The 15,892-nt window shown below is 43.7% G+C and overlaps 2 protein-coding genes across 4 annotated transcripts in view; one reads left to right on the top strand and one right to left on the bottom strand.

Moving 5' to 3' along the window:
* LOC310772932 (interferon alpha-inducible protein 27-like protein 2A) overlaps positions 1-15,892 on the bottom strand; it is a 158,391-nt gene that overhangs the window by 20,103 nt on the left and 122,396 nt on the right. The gene's annotated exons all lie outside the window — the stretch shown is intronic.
* The window catches only part of LOC310774087 (uncharacterized protein), a 47,755-nt gene continuing 32,763 nt past the window's right edge, over positions 901-15,892 (top strand). For 2 of the 3 annotated variants that reach the window (XM_083634149.1, XM_083634147.1), the window contains exon 1: positions 901-1,140. The gene's annotated coding sequence lies outside the window, so the exon portion shown is untranslated. Of the gene's footprint in view, positions 1,178-15,892 lie in introns of all 3 variants that reach the window. The other variant, XM_083634148.1, reaches the window with a different exon arrangement.

Here is a 15,892-nt window from a genome sequence, read left to right as displayed (position 1 = left end):
TACTGCACTAAAGAGTTTTTAATGTTAATACAACCATAATGATAGGTAAAGAGGAATTGCATGAATGCGAGAAGATCTTAGAAATGATAAGGCCTATTTTGTCTCTAGCATGCTGTTATTTGGTGTTATGTGTTCATCCAAAGTGCCTTCAGTTTAGGATAACATAACTTCATCACCTCATATCCATCACCTGCAACTGTGGCAATATTAGTGCAATTCTTATACCCTTTTTCACTTCTCACCCAATTCACCCATAAAAGGCAGGCAGTAACACAGGTGCAAGCAAAACATTAGCGAGGGCCCCAGCACTGGATCACCTAAATGGATTGGAAGTTGGAAACCCTTATTAATGTTTTGCTTGCACCTGTTACTTCCTGCCTTTTAAACACAAAATGGGTGAATTTGGTGTGAAGTTAAAAAGGCGAATACAGCAAGCAAAACACATGTACTCCAGAATATACTATTATTCTAAATATACAAAAATGTGTCAAATATTTTGCTGTCTGTTTAGATGACATTCATTCAAAATACAGTTTGGAAAATACATTTTAATACTTTTTACATGCACTATTCAGGGCCAGCATGTTTTGCATCTGCAAGAACATTTACCAAACTGTAACTAATTTTGTTTTGCAACATCCAAATTATATACAGATACATTTCTGTACCATCTTCATACAGTAACAATGGAAAGTGTAAACGAAGTGTGGGGAGATAATGTCATATCCTCATAACTATGGCCAAGATATTAGCGGTAGTTCCGCTGTCCCGTCAGTAGATGTCCTCACACACTTAACTGTGGCGCCGCGCCTCTTCACCTGAGCGCTCCCAGCCTCCAGGTGGGAGATTCAGGGCGGCAGCAGCGCAACTTCTCTCACTTTCGGTGAACAACTAGAGCGTCTACAAGCAAGCAGACTGAGCGCGGGGAGTCCTTTGAACTTATAATACTTAACATATCACAAACGGATACCGGCGTGTAGGCTATAAAGTAATCCAGTCTCCGGTCGCTTCCTGAACCGAAGAGCTTTTCGCGGAAATGGTTTACCTGAAGTTTCACTCGGGACGGTGAAGTGCAAAGTTTGGAGTTGGAGAGGAAGGACGCAGCGGCGGGGAGACTCTTCAAATGAAGAGCGGATGAAGGTGAATTGACCCATCTGGACATAAAAGCTTGGATAAGGTCAGCACAGCAGTTGTTTGTTTTGTTTTGCTGTTGTCTGGAATTTGGAGGAAAAAAGTGAGGGTAGTTTTTGGCTCATGATGATGAAAACCTTTCGTAATTGCCTCCTGATCAAACCTGTTGAATTAGGCTATGTGTCAAATTGTAAGAAAACAAATTCAGCCTACAACTAACCGAGTGGTGTAAAAATCTGTAGGCTACAGTACCTGTAGCCCAAATCTACATTGGGGTTAAGGGATTCTGCTGGGGCAGTTGCATAATGTTTGTCTAATGACTACAGTTGTTTTGACAGGAAAACACTTATTAGGACAACAAACAAACAAATCAATCCCACAATACAATTTCAGTATTGTAGCATAGTCAAATAAAGTAAATATATTAGCAAGAGATTCATGTTGCTTATTGCCATGCATGGAAAATAGGTGTGGGAGATTTGCTTTGCTTGGCCTTGAGGGATCCGAAGCAAAGGTAATTTAAAACCCACGTTCCTCTCAACTATGGAGCCTCTGACAATGAGGACTGTTGTGGTTTTTCCCCTCATCAGTGACCTAGCAAATGACTTTTGTGACAGCATGGCACTTTGACACTTGGTTCGATCTGTTCCAGTCAATGACAGACTGTGTGCAGTTCATCGACCACTGTGCTCTTATGTAGACCCACTGCTTGTTGATTAACCTGGCAGCAGATAACCTCACCATCTCAGGACCTCTTGGGGTCTTCCCACTGTTTGTCTGCCACTTTCTGGACTTTGGACCAGAAATCAGTTCCAAATCCATACTTTAGCACTTCCACTGATCTGATGGACCTCCTCATAACATGCTTTGGTTGCACACAGAAGACTCGCCTGTTCTGTTGTTTCTGCGCCTTGGTGAGCTTTTGCAATATTCAATGATGGTTGTTTTGAGCTCAACGGCTTCAGGCTGACCTCTTGTACCCTCTGGTTGTCGAGGTGGAGACAGAGACATTTGTTTAGGAAGGGTGTGTCTCGTACTGGTGCTCCTTCCTCCTTTGCCATGCCAGGGCTTGTACCCATGGCGATTACAGGTGTGTTGTGTTATGTAAGCAGCAGAGGCACAGGTAGATATCCTGGCATTAGGGAGGAAGATAAGACAGACAGGGCAGTGACACAGCAGCCATGAGAGATGAGGGATGGAGCGGGACAACGATGTGACTGGGAAGAGAGAGGAAAGCGTGGTCTGGACTCTAGACAGAAGAAGTCAAATGATGATATGGTGCACCTAGTTTGGCATTCAGGGCAGCCCAAGTAGGCTGAAATATCCCCTTTTTGAGACGTCACCCTGTCCGGTGTGGGCCACAGAACATGTCCCCGCTGTTGGCTAAGAACGGGCAATGGGAGGAACAAGTGGTGACGCAGAGAGACAATGAAGACACACATGTATGAACGGGACCTGGGCTGGCAGTGAGTGACGTTGTGCGAGTCATGCATGCTGGCAGTGAGGAGACTCCTGGATGATTAGTAGAACACGAGTTGTTAATCAAGGCTGATCATCAGCTGATCAGTAACTCATCACTGGGTCGTTATCATTAATCAGCACCATTGAAACATTGAATCAGTGGAACGCTCATGCTCGTTTCTGATCGTCATGATTTTCTACTCGTTTCTGTATAGATGAGAGGATTTACTTGTTTTGTCTTTATAAGCCCGCACAGGAAAAGATTTGGTCTAAACGGAAGGCCCTGAAGTCCATCCTACATGTTTCCTTGACCCCAGTGCCTTGTCTACTTAGGCGACTGTCAGAGTGAACGAGCTTTGGAGTGAAATTGTTATTTCAGTCAAGCCATGGAGGTTTTGTTTTTACTGGGGTAGAAGAGAGACTTTGGGATGCCAGGATGTATTTTTAAACCCCGCTGTCCAGCTGTGTTTGTCTCCACTGTTGGTCGCTCTCCTCTGCCCCCAGGCTGACCTGTCAGGGCCGGGGGCTTGAGCTCCACAGAGGCTGCGGTCCAGGCTTAGACCCCTGGTAACCCCAGGAAGCACAGCAAACAATACTGGAATCCCAATAGTCTTTATAGAGCTTGGTCCACTGTCTCTGCTGGCTGATACCACAGAATGCATTGCAAGAGACAATCCAAGGTCTCTCTGCTCTTCTAGTCTCTGTTTTAAGAAAGAAAGGGAGGGGAGGAGTCAGCAATCAAGACTAGTGCAATTAAACCAAAAACACTGTAGCCTTTTAAAGCAAAAAACACATTTCACATAATGTACTTTAGAATAAGTGTGTCAAAATATGCATAAAATGTACACGTAGACGACTTTGAAATGTGAAATATATGGACATATATTTGGAATGGACACTGGAAAGTGGAAATGCACTTCTGTTCTGATGCATTTGGCCACTCTAAATATATTTCATCTGCAGGTACAAAATGCCTTGTTTTGGCAAATGTTTTGTATATTTCAAAAAATATCTCATATTGAGAAATATGCATTTGTCTCATACGGTAGCTGACATATTAGTCACTCCTCACCGGAAAAACACACACGTTGAACAATAACCTCGGCCAATGCATGATGCCAGATATATAATGTTATCTCAAAATGACTCTCATGCGGCAGCCATTATCCTTTTGCTTTAATGGCTGGGTGTTCTAGGCCAAGGCTGTGACGTGAGGGTTGGGGGGGGGGCTGGGTGCTGGAGTCCTACCTAAGCCAAGGCTGTGACGTGAGGGTTGGGGGGTGGGGGCTGGGTGCTGGGTGCTGGAGTCCTACCTAGGCCAAGGCTGTGACATGAGGGTTGGGGGGGGGGGCTGGGTGCTGGAGTCCTACCTAGGCCAAGGCTGTGACGTGAGGGTTGGGGGGGGGGGCTGGGTGCTGGAGTCCTACCTAAGCCAAGGCTGTGACGTGAGGGTTGGGGGGGGGGGGGGGTGGGTGCTGGTGTCCTACCTAGGCCAAGGCTGTGACGTGAGGGTTGGGGGGGGGCTGGGTGCTGGAGTCCTACCTAAGCCAAGGCTGTGACGTGAGGGTTGGGGGGGGCTGGGTGCTGGTGTCCTACCTAGGCCAAGGCTGTGACGTGAGGTTTGGGGGGGGTGCTGGGTGCTGGTGTCCTACCTAGGCCAAGGCTGTGACATGAGGGTTGGGGGGGGGGCTGGGTGCTGGAGTCCTACCTAGGCCAAGGCTGTGACGTGAGGGTTGGGGGGGGGGGGGGGGGGCTGGGTGCTGGAGTCCTACCTAAGCCAAGGCTGTGACGTGAGGGTTGGGGGGGGCTGGGTGCTGGTGTCCTACCTAGGCCAAGGCTGTGACGTGAGGGTTGGGGTGGGGGGGTGCTGGTGTCCTACCTAGGCCAAGGCTGTGACGTGAGGGTTGGGGGGGGCTGGGTGCTGGTGTCCTCGGCCAAGGCTGTGACGGTGGGCGGGGGGCTGTTGGAGGGAGTGAAAGGGAGAACATGGGGGAGGAGAGAGGGGGGAGTGAAGGAGATTCGGAGAGAAGAGTTCCTCAGTAATTATCAATCTCTCAGGAATGCAGCCTCTGCTCTTACCAGACAAGCTGCTGCATGGCTACAGTGGCCTCTATACTGTAGCAGCACGCTAACTCGCATTGCCCCGTCCACAGGTCTCCGCATGGTACCAGTGCGCGCACACACACAGACCCCCCCGACCCCCCCCCCCCCCACACACACACACACACACACACACACGCACGCACGCACACACACACAAACGCACAGCCTGTTCAGTTACATAGCATTTTGGTTTATTTATGTCATTATTGTCTTACAGTGTTGTGGCGTCTATGCGGTGTTTATTTTTATCACTGTCATTACCTACGTAGTCTTTTTCTGAAACCGTATCCTTCCAGCAGCAAACAAAGGCACCACATAATGTCAGTGGAGGATTGTCTTTCAGCCCAAGTGTTTCTCCACTGTGTAGTTATGCTGACATCTTGGTACCAGACCAACTTCTAGGAAACTTCTGGGCACCCACGACCCACCCCCGGTTCTCTCCTAAAGTCCTTTCCGTGGGCCGTTTGGTGTTATTGATATTTCCACTGATCTTCCCTGTTAATATAGACTGTAAATAAGTCTGGGTCTGGTGTGAATGGGGAGACCCAATAACCTCCTTGAGTGAAGTGCTTAGCTCTGGCTTTACAGTAAAAAAAAGTTATGTTACTATTTTAAGATATCACTGTCCAAAATCTAAAGCATGAAGTCAAGCATATTCGATACATGTCACTGGTCTTCAGAATGTGCTTGAGTTCATGCTTTAGATTTTACACAGTGATATCTTCAAAATACTAACATAACTTACATTGAAAGTACTCTTTGAAGATATCACTGTACAAAATCTAAATCATGTCGTCAAGCACATTCCATACACTGTCACTGGTTTCAGTTGGAAACCTCCTCAAGACATGGAATTGAGTCATTCCAGTTTTTCCTTCGGTGGCCTCACCTTAAGTCACACAGTACATCTTGTAATAGTGAATGTGTGTGTGTGGATGAATGTGTATTCTTCCGGCCCAGACTAGGTTGCTTAAGTTATGATCAGCAGTACTCTCCTTTGTTTGACAACGCTCAGAGATGACAGGCAACGCCCTGATTGATGCCTACAGGTACACAAAGTACAGTAACACCAGCTTTCACACCGCAAAAGACTTTGCCGTTTCCTCGGTGACACAGTTACCCGCTCGGAGTTTAAAAACTGTCATCGTCAAAACCGACTGTTGCCGTGGAGGCTATGGAGTGCCGCAGGGATGACGTATTTCTGTAGGCCAACCCGGAAGCATGGGTTCCCTCAACAAAAAGCCAAAGATCATCTTCACAGATGAACACCACTTTTCAGATTTTTGAAGCATAAATCGAGGGGTGAGATTGAGAACCAGAGGGGCATAAGTGACATTTGACTTTGTCCTGACTTTGTGTATTAAATCCAATCTTTAATATGAAAACTTCCTAAACATGTGGATGACTTAATGAACAATATTTTGACATTCATTGAACAAAATAGGTTTCTATTTTTATTTGGAAGAAAGTCATCAGGGTCAAATAGGTCAGTGTGTTCAGTGTTAGGTCTTTTGGTTTTTGAGTTCTTTATATTGAACTCATTTCCCCCCAAAATGTCACTTATTCTCACCCCTCGAAATGCAGTCGCTGTATTTTTCGATTGCAGTTACGCTTCAGAAATCATAAAAGTTGTTCATTTCGGAAGATTATCTTGCTGAACAAAACTTGTAAGTAAGTGTATCATAAACCTTTGCGACAGAGCCTATTTTCTGGAATAATCCAAAATCCAATGGAAAAAAATCCCATTGGCTTTTTGTCAAGGGAACCCATGCTTCCGGGTTGGCCGACAAAAATACATCATCCCTGCGGCACTCTATTCCAGTGATATCTAGGAAGACATATTGGCGAACATCTGTTGACCTTCGACTTCAAATGCGTCCTTTTTTTATACAAAGGAAAATATTAATATTAATAACTCTTTCCAGTATTAGGAGTCGTTTCCCCCTTGCGGAGACTAACTTCTACATTCGGCCTGACTTTAACCTTGCTTACTGGCAGTTGAGTCTGGCCATGTTAAAGCCAGCAGGCCTGAAGCTGAAGTGAATGGCCTTCTGGTTAACCAAGCCAGTCCTAGTTCAAACAAAGATTCCTGCCACTCCCTCTTGGCTGGGCCTTAGGCCCATGGCAGCATGGGCAGTCCACCTCCACCACCTCCACCAGCTTCCCTCTCTCCCTGCAAAATTCACATTGTTCATATTTGTCAGAGTAGATAAGGGTATGATTGCACTTTTGTGAGGTTCCCATGAGCTTGGTCATTGAAACAGGGCTACTGTATTGTGCTGGTGGAATTTTCTTTTTTAGGCAGTCCAACTCTTAGGATTTAGGATCAGACTTTAGGTCAGGAAGTATTTTCATATACTTTTTAGGATGTTTTGTAACCTACTTCTTCACCACACGGGTGGAGTTTGCCACGTAGGCACGTACAATACAATGCGTGTCAGAAAGCTGAGAGAATTCCAGGAAACTGTTTCAAAGTCAATTTCATACAGCTCTTAGCAGTTTATCCGATACAATCTGAATTTGTCCTGATGGTGTAAGCCCCACCTATCTGGTATTACAAGCAGGTTAAAACAAACACAGAGAATTATTTGCAGCCACGTTTGACCCAGGTCTGGTTAGGGAGTGTGTGCTAAAGCCACTAGAACAAAAGTCAGTTGTGGAATATAAAGGAACTGGCTTTTCCTGGACTTGGAGTTGGATTTGGGTCCTAGCTTAGTTAAGTACAGTAACCTGTGCTACTGTACTTTGCTCGCGGCAAGACAGGTGCCTGTGCTTTGCGTTGTCTCAACTCTGTTGACCTCACAGCATAAAAGCCGAGAGAAGACCCAGATTTCCTCAGGAATTTATGTCCTCCAGGTCCATGACATAAGTTCTCAGTCTAAAAAACGTCAGTGTCAGCTATATTGTGTCCCATAGTATATTCACCAGTCACAACGCTGTGTACACTACACTACTGTCAATGTCAGATGGTCTGTCGCGCTGCATTTATTGACACTATGTAGAGGTTTGCTGTAGAGAACGGTGCCTCCTGTTCAATGTCAAAGCCCTCACATCTTCTGTGAGGGATAAGTCAACACATGCCTGTTCCAGCAGGACTGGGGCTGGGCTAGAAAACCACAGTGGGGTGAGTGAGTACTTGAGTGTGTGTGTGAGAGAGAGAGAGAGAGAGAGACAGAGAGAGAGACAGAGAGAGAGACAGAGAGAGCACACTATGCGTGTGAATTGGCTCAGCCATGTGGCTTGATCATGCTATAGAAGCCTTGATGTAGGTCTACTTTTTGATAATATGATACCTCTTATGTACAGTAGTTGAGCGGGCGGGGTTATTTTCTTTATGTTTGATATGGTTTTTGTCCTAGAAACCCTCACAAGACAGGCATCAGATTGTTTTAATTCCTATTCTGTGCATTTATTGTTTGTGTGTCAACAGGCACAAATTGAGAGGCGTGGTTATGGTTAAAGTAATTACTGTGCCAATGAAGCAACTCTGTAATTTAGACTTTGTTTCTGAAAGAGTTTACGTCTGTCCAAGGCTGAATTTATGTGTGTTAGGGAGAGGATTGCTATAGGAACATTTTTCTCAAATAAGCCTAAGAGCTCTGATGGTACTTTAGGACAAACGCTCTGAGACACCATCAAACGCAGTCAATTAAGATGATCAAAGTACTGATCTTTTTTACAGCGGTGGGAACTTTGAAAGACACTCTATTGCGTGCGTCACCTCCTTAACAGTTTGCAAAACCGAAAATTGCTAGTTGTTATCGGTAACCATGACAACGATGGTGTGAGTCAACTGCTTGTGACGGACCGGGCTATACAGCAGTCAAGTGGGTGGTCCTCCGCTGCGTCTCAGGGTTCTTAGCATTACTCCTGTCCCTCTGTGATGAGTTAGCTCACTCACTGCCACCCTTGGGCTATAAATGAATGAGCCAGCCCCCTGTTCCCAAGGGAGGCGGCTGCATATTGTCGGCTGTAGCCAATACAGATGCACGGGTCTTAGTCATGCCCAAATGACTGTAATTTGCAGCAGGAGAAAAACAGGGCTTATGGCCGGGAGATGAGAGGGTCTGGTAATTTTCCCTGGAGAAGACGGATTCTCAAGTTTGTGATCAGCCTTTCACTACAACTCGCACATGCGTCTCCTCCATACAAGCCGTGTCACTTGAGATGTTGCTGTTAACGAGTTCGATCCTAACAAGACCTTGTAAAAATTCCCACAGGTGAGCTTTGGGAACGTGCTCGAGAGCTTTCAGCGTTGCCCCAAGACATGGATACTAGACTGCACACCCTGACATTAGTTTGGATGCAAAGTAAACCTCCCTTCCTTCCTTGAGAGGCCAGAATCAATTTCAACTCTAGTCTCTTTTGACATGTGCACAACTGCACACAGGGATGGCCACCCTTCCCACATATATTACACAAAAGAAAAGCAAAAAACATTTTAAATTCTTGGTAAAACAGCATTTACTACTGTGATAATGTTATGTATGTGAGTATGTATGTGTATCAGAGGAGGTTTTTCCAGTGAGGCATAGGAGGATGGTCCTCCTCTATTAGATTGGGGATTTTATATTAAAAAAAATATTATAATTTTTTTTTTTCTTTTTTTATATTTTTCATTTTTCATTTTTTTTTTAATAATAAAATATCAATCAAATGTGTTTTTTCTTATGTGCAGACGCTCATTTTTTCATTCATTATATTCTTATATGCTTAACACATTCACTGCCAGCCGTTTTTTCAATACTGTAGGTAGGTTCTGCCAAGGTTCTTTTTTGAGGATTCTGGCTCATCTTTCAAGAGCCGAGGATTCTTTTCTGCTAAGATTTTGTGAACACAAATGATCTCAAAAGAACTAATAGAATGTGTGCTTTCTCTGTCTAAAAGAGTTAGTTTGTAGAGTTAGTAGTTATGTAGGCATTAGCAGTAGAATACAGCATGGTTTCAGCGTCTGAAAATTTATTCTGAGATAAATGGCTTTTTGTGAAATTCGATAGAACAGTCACTTTAACCATTTATTTTTGGCGTAAGACGTCAGACATCTAAACAATAGTTTTGAACAGTAATTTCCTCCATAGCAGCAGGAAACCCCCCTCTCCTTCAAACTCCTCCCTCCATGGGTGTGTCTCTGGTGGCTTTGCAGCGTTTGTCACAAGCGAGGCTCTGCCTGTCTGTGCTGCCTGGCTGCTGGCGGCTGCTCTTTGGGCGAGTCTGCATGAGTCGTTTCGGTTGTGAGCTCAGCTGCAATGAAGCTGCGTGCGATTGTGGGCTTTCTGTCGGTGTTTCAAAGTGTGTTGCACGCATAATCTATTATGCAAATTTGCAATCCCCCACCGCCAGCTCCCAGCGCGATAATGCGCGAAAGCGAAAGCGTTTTCGCCAATCCATTTTACAGTATGAGAATGGTTTCCTCGCGCGTTCCCCTGCAGTTTTGGCTCGGCTTTTTCTAGTCTGGAGAGCACTGTCGCCACTTAGTGGGTCGGTGGAATGGGTTGTACACGTTCGGTGGCTCCAATATTTTTATAGGAGACGTGGGGGGCGTTTTTTTTTTTTTTTGACGAGTCAACTCGTCATTGGCAGTCAACCGTTGGATTTCTTTTGACGAGTCAACTCGTCATTGGCAGTGAACGTGTTAAAATGCTTCAACAACAGTGACCTGAACTGATGGAATGTAGAGCTCCATGCAGAGAGTCACTCTGGCCCTGGTCCCAGCCTTTAGTAGGCAGATAAAAAAACATTCGCCCTGTGGGTGTTTATTTATTTGGTCATTTATCTAATGAAAAATATGATTGGTTGAAAAACACTTGCAATTCACAGAAACACGTGAGAGTGATGTGTTTTCCCACCAATCACATTGAGCTGGAAGTTCGCACGCCCTTACCCTGGTTAAATCAAGTGAAATCTAATTGGTTGTTGGTTGGATAGATTGCTGACAGTGATTGACATTCTGTATTGTCCAATGCTGAATAGCCTACGTCTGAAAATCTTGTTGAATCCGCACCATTGGAAATGCAGGAAATGAAGACCTGACAGACTAATAGATAGATTTACAGACAGTAGCACCTATATTTTCCCCTTTCTCTTTTCCTATGTTTTATATTATCAAGCAGTAAGTTAGCTCACAAGCCAGTATATGCATTGTATTACGCGGAGTTTAGAGAGGGCAGCGTGGTTCACACGGAGGACAGAGGCTCAGAAGCAAACACTGGGATAATTTAACCTCATCGGCTGCACTCGCACCGGCTACAGACTGCATGGATATTCAAGTAAGTCAATTCAGTTCGAGTTATCCGGGTCTTCTACTAAATTCGGCGTCCACCAAGCAGTGCTACTTTTTCGTATTATATTGTTTTATGCTGAATAGCCCGCCATTTGGCGATCTTAAACTCGCACATTTTTTAACTGAATTTGGCAGCGGGAACCAGCGTGGGAATCTTTTGCTTTGGATAAGGATTCATGGATTTCTTTTGTGCACAATCTAATGTGCTTTTTTCCCTCTGTCTCCTGCATTATGAAAAGCTTTATAAATCCAACCAGTAGGCTAATTCTCAGTAATTTACTTAGGTTACTGTAGGCTACATCACCTTCCAGACGGCTTCTAGAAGAAAAAAATGCTTTTAATACGTCATTGGCAGTCAACCGTTGGATTTTTTTTGACGGATTAATACGTCATTGGCAGTGAACGTGTTAAATGAGCTGTTTGATAAAACTATTTATAAACCTTATTATGGCCTTATTATGGCCCTGGTCCCAGCCTTTAGTAGGCAGATAAAAAAACATTCGCCCTGTGGGTGTTTATTTATTTGGTCATTTATCTAATGAAAAATATGATTGGTTGAAAAACACTTGCAATTCACAGAAACACGTGAGAGTGATGTGTTTTCCCACCAATCACATTGAGCTGGAAGTTCGCACGCCCTTACCCTGGTTAAATCAAGTGAAATCTAATTGGTTGTTGGTTGGATAGATTGCTGACAGTGATTGACATTCTGTATTGTCCAATGCTGAATAGCCTACGTCTGAAAATCTTGTTGAATCCGCACCATTGGAAATGCAGGAAATGAAGACCTGACAGGCTAATAGATAGATTTACAGACAGTAGCACCTATATTTTCCCCTTTCTCTTTTCCTATGTTTTATATTATCAAGCAGTAAGTTAGCTCACAAGCCAGTATATGCATTGTATTACGCGGAGTTTAGAGAGGGCAGCGTGGTTCACACGGAGGACAGAGGCTCAGAAGCAAACACTGGGATAATTTAACCTCATCGGCTGCACTCGCACCGGCTACAGACTGCATGGATATTCAAGTAAGTCAATTCAGTTCGAGTTATCCGGGTCTTCTACTAAATTCGGCGTCCACCAGGCAGTGCTACTTTTTCGTATTATATTGTTTTATGCTGAATAGCCCGCCATTTGGCGATCTTAAACTCGCACATTTTTTAACTGAATTTGGCAGCGGGAACCAGCGTGGAACGAAACAGCAATTTGCATGTTTCGTTATTAAACGAATCTTGTAGCCTATGTTGGACGTAGTGAAGTGTTTTTGATTGATTTGTTCATCCATCAAGCCTTTTACTGACAGACTAACTAACTAACTTAAGTTTGATGTTGCCTGCTGTAACAGTGTGGATCTATAAAGCGGTCTGTAGCCTAATAATTTATATTGATCTTGTTTCCTTGAAGGAGACTGGTGCTGCTATTGAGATTACATTAGGGTATAGGAGTGACATATTTGGGACCCGTTTCTGGCCTACCTTGATGAGGTTAGGGGCGGTGGGTCAAGCTAGACGTAAGGGGGAAGAGAGAGAGAGAGAGAGAGAGAGAGAGAGAGAGAGAGAGAGAGAGAGAGAGAGAGAGAGAGAGAGAGAGAGAGAGAGAGAGAGAGAGAGAGAGAGAGAGAGAGAGAGAGAGAGAGAGAGAGAGAGAGAGAGAGAGAGAGAGAGAGAGAGAGAGAGGTTTCATGGGGCCTCCGATGCGTAAAAGTCCTTCATCGTTCATTCAGGAATGTTTTCAAGATGGCATTTGATTGTCTTGTCTGCCCACCCAGTGCCCAATTCGGTGTCTGTTCTTTGATTCCTGGTGGGAATCTTTTGCTTTGGATAAGGATTCATGGATTTCTTTTGTGCACAATCTAATGTGCTTTTTTCCCTCTGTCTCCTGCATTATGAAAAGCTTTATAAATCCAACCAGTAGGCTAATTCTCAGTAATTTACTTAGGTTACTGTAGGCTACATCACCTTCCAGACGGCTTCTAGAAGAAAAAAATGCTTTTAATACGTCATTGGCAGTCAACCGTTGGATTTTTTTTGACGGATTAATACGTCATTGGCAGTGAACGTGTTAAATGAGCTGTTTGATAAAACTATTTATAAACCTTATTATGGCCTTATTATGGCCCTGGTCCCAGCCTTTAGTAGGCAGATAAAAAAACATTCGCCCTGTGGGTGTTTATTTATTTGGTCATTTATCTAATGAAAAATATGATTGGTTGAAAAACACTTGCAATTCACAGAAACACGTGAGAGTGATGTGTTTTCCCACCAATCACATTGAGCTGGAAGTTTGCACGCCCTTACCCTGGTTAAATCAAGTGAAATCTAATTGGTTGTTGGTTGGATAGATTGCTGACAGTGATTGACATTCTGTATTGTCCAATGCTGAATAGCCTACGTCTGAAAATCTTGTTGAATCCGCACCATTGGAAATGCAGGAAATGAAGACCTGACAGGCTAATAGATAGATTTACAGACAGTAGCACCTATATTTTCCCCTTTCTCTTTTCCTATGTTTTATATTATCAAGCAGTAAGTTAGCTCACAAGCCAGTATATGCATTGTATTACGCGGAGTTTAGAGAGGGCAGCGTGGTTCACACGGAGGACAGAGGCTCAGAAGCAAACACTGGGATAATTTAACCTCATCGGCTGCACTCGCACCGGCTACAGACTGCATGGATATTCAAGTAAGTCAATTCAGTTCGAGTTATCCGGGTCTTCTACTAAATTCGGCGTCCACCAAGCAGTGCTACTTTTTCGTATTATATTGTTTTATGCTGAATAGCCCGCCATTTGGCGATCTTAAACTCGCACATTTTTTAACTGAATTTGGCAGCGGGAACCAGCGTGGGAATCTTTTGCTTTGGATAAGGATTCATGGATTTCTTTTGTGCACAATCTAATGTGCTTTTTTCCCTCTGTCTCCTGCATTATGAAAAGCTTTATAAATCCAACCAGTAGGCTAATTCTCAGTAATTTACTTAGGTTACTGTAGGCTACATCACCTTCCAGACGGCTTCTAGAAGAAAAAAATGCTTTTAATACGTCATTGGCAGTCAACCGTTGGATTTTTTTTGACGGATTAATACGTCATTGGCAGTGAACGTGTTAAATGAGCTGTTTGATAAAACTATTTATAAACCTTATTAATAAAAATGCTTATAAATGAGCCATTTAAATTAAATTAATTAAATTGACAAATGAAAGACTGATGCTGATTTGCAAAATGCAATTTAAAATGTGCATTTTTTAATCCATTTTCATATTCTTGCTTATTCGTTTTCATATTATTTGTCCTTTGCATAATTCATTTCGCCTTTACTTTACCATTAGACAACTGTTTTACTTAAAGCACAATTATGCCACACTGTATACAGGTATGGCGCGCACACGAGAAAAAAAAAACGCCCAAAAGGGGCAGCGACCTTCGGTCGCCGCACTAGCTTCCTCCCCTGTTTCCAAGCTCACCAGCCACCACTGATGTGTATGTATGTATGTATGTGTATGTATATGTATGTATGTATGTATATGTATATATATATATGTATATGTGTATGTGTATATGTGTGTATATATATGTGTGTGTGTATGTATGTGTATATGTATATATAGAGCATATTGAAGCATGTACATAACTAATATATAATATATATGGTGATGGTAATAGTTATATGTATAATTATATATATATAAGATATGGTAATGGTATATATATAGGTATACATTATATGTGATGTAGTTTATGTATATTCTACACATCTGTAATGGTATGTAGGTATTTCTGATGTATGCAATACCTTGAAAGGTACAGTATGTATGTATGTAATATCCAAAACTGTACCGTTTGTACAGAATGTATTTTTTACAACAGAATGTAAATTTAGTATGTGATTGAAACTATGCAAATTGTTTGTCTTGAAACTATGCAAGTTGTTTGACCCCAGGAAGAATAGCTGCAGCTCTGCTGTAGCTAATGGGGATCTTAAATAAAGACAAAGACACTGCCTGCTTTGGAAACAATACTCCACATGTCCTCTTGAACAGCCTGCAGATTCCAGCGGTAAGATCCTGACATAGTCTCGAGAGAAGACTTGACTGATAAAAAGTTAATTTACGACTAGTGTGTGTTGGGCGTCTGGCTCTGGGAAGCACACATCTGCCGCAAAATGCTCCATGCAGTACGTCCAAACCTCTAACCTCTCATCGCAATTCCCTCTCTGTTATGTAGAGCTTTGATGATGAGATGTTGTTTGGAGAAGTCTCATCTGGGATCTCCAAGTCTGAGGGAACCTGGCATAGCTTTGTGTGGTTTAGCTTGCATGTTTTGGCGGGGTACGCAGGAAACTGTTCCTAGATGCAGTGTTTTGGGAAGCCATTTGTTTGGTTGCATGCTTCATACACTGCAAGGACATTTTTTTTGTTTTCGTCTTCAGATTTTCTTCCCAATTGTACTTGGCCAATTCCCTGTCCCAGTCCTTGCACCACCCCCGCCTCTGCCGATCTGAGAAGAGCCCTAGACTTGCACATGCTCCCTCTGATACATGTGCAGTCATCAGCTGATACTTTTCATCTGACAACGAGGAGTTTCACTGACAGGATGTAGCGCATGTGAGGATCATGCTATTCCCCCAGTTCCCCTCCCCCCAAACAGGCACCCCGACCGACCAGAGGAGGCGCCAGTGCAGCGACTAAGACTCCATCTACCCCATCGGCCACCGCCCGCAGACACAGCCAATTGTGTCTTTAAGAACGTCTGACCAAGCCGGAAGTACCGCTGCTGGGAATTGAACCCGGGTCTCCGCGTAGGCGAGTGCATTTACCTCTACACTGCAAGGACTGAAAGTCTGTAGTGCATTTATACATGTCGGTGCTCCATGTCCAATTGTTCGAAGGGATTCGTAGTCGCTTTCTTCTCTGATGCC

This window comes from Poromitra crassiceps (genome assembly GCF_964638095.1).
Source record: "Poromitra crassiceps genome assembly, chromosome: 3".
NCBI classification, from domain to species: Eukaryota; Metazoa; Chordata; class Actinopteri; order Beryciformes; family Melamphaidae; genus Poromitra; species Poromitra crassiceps.
The sequence above is the reverse complement of the archived record's forward strand: the minus strand, read 5'-3'. Positions and strand labels throughout refer to the sequence as shown.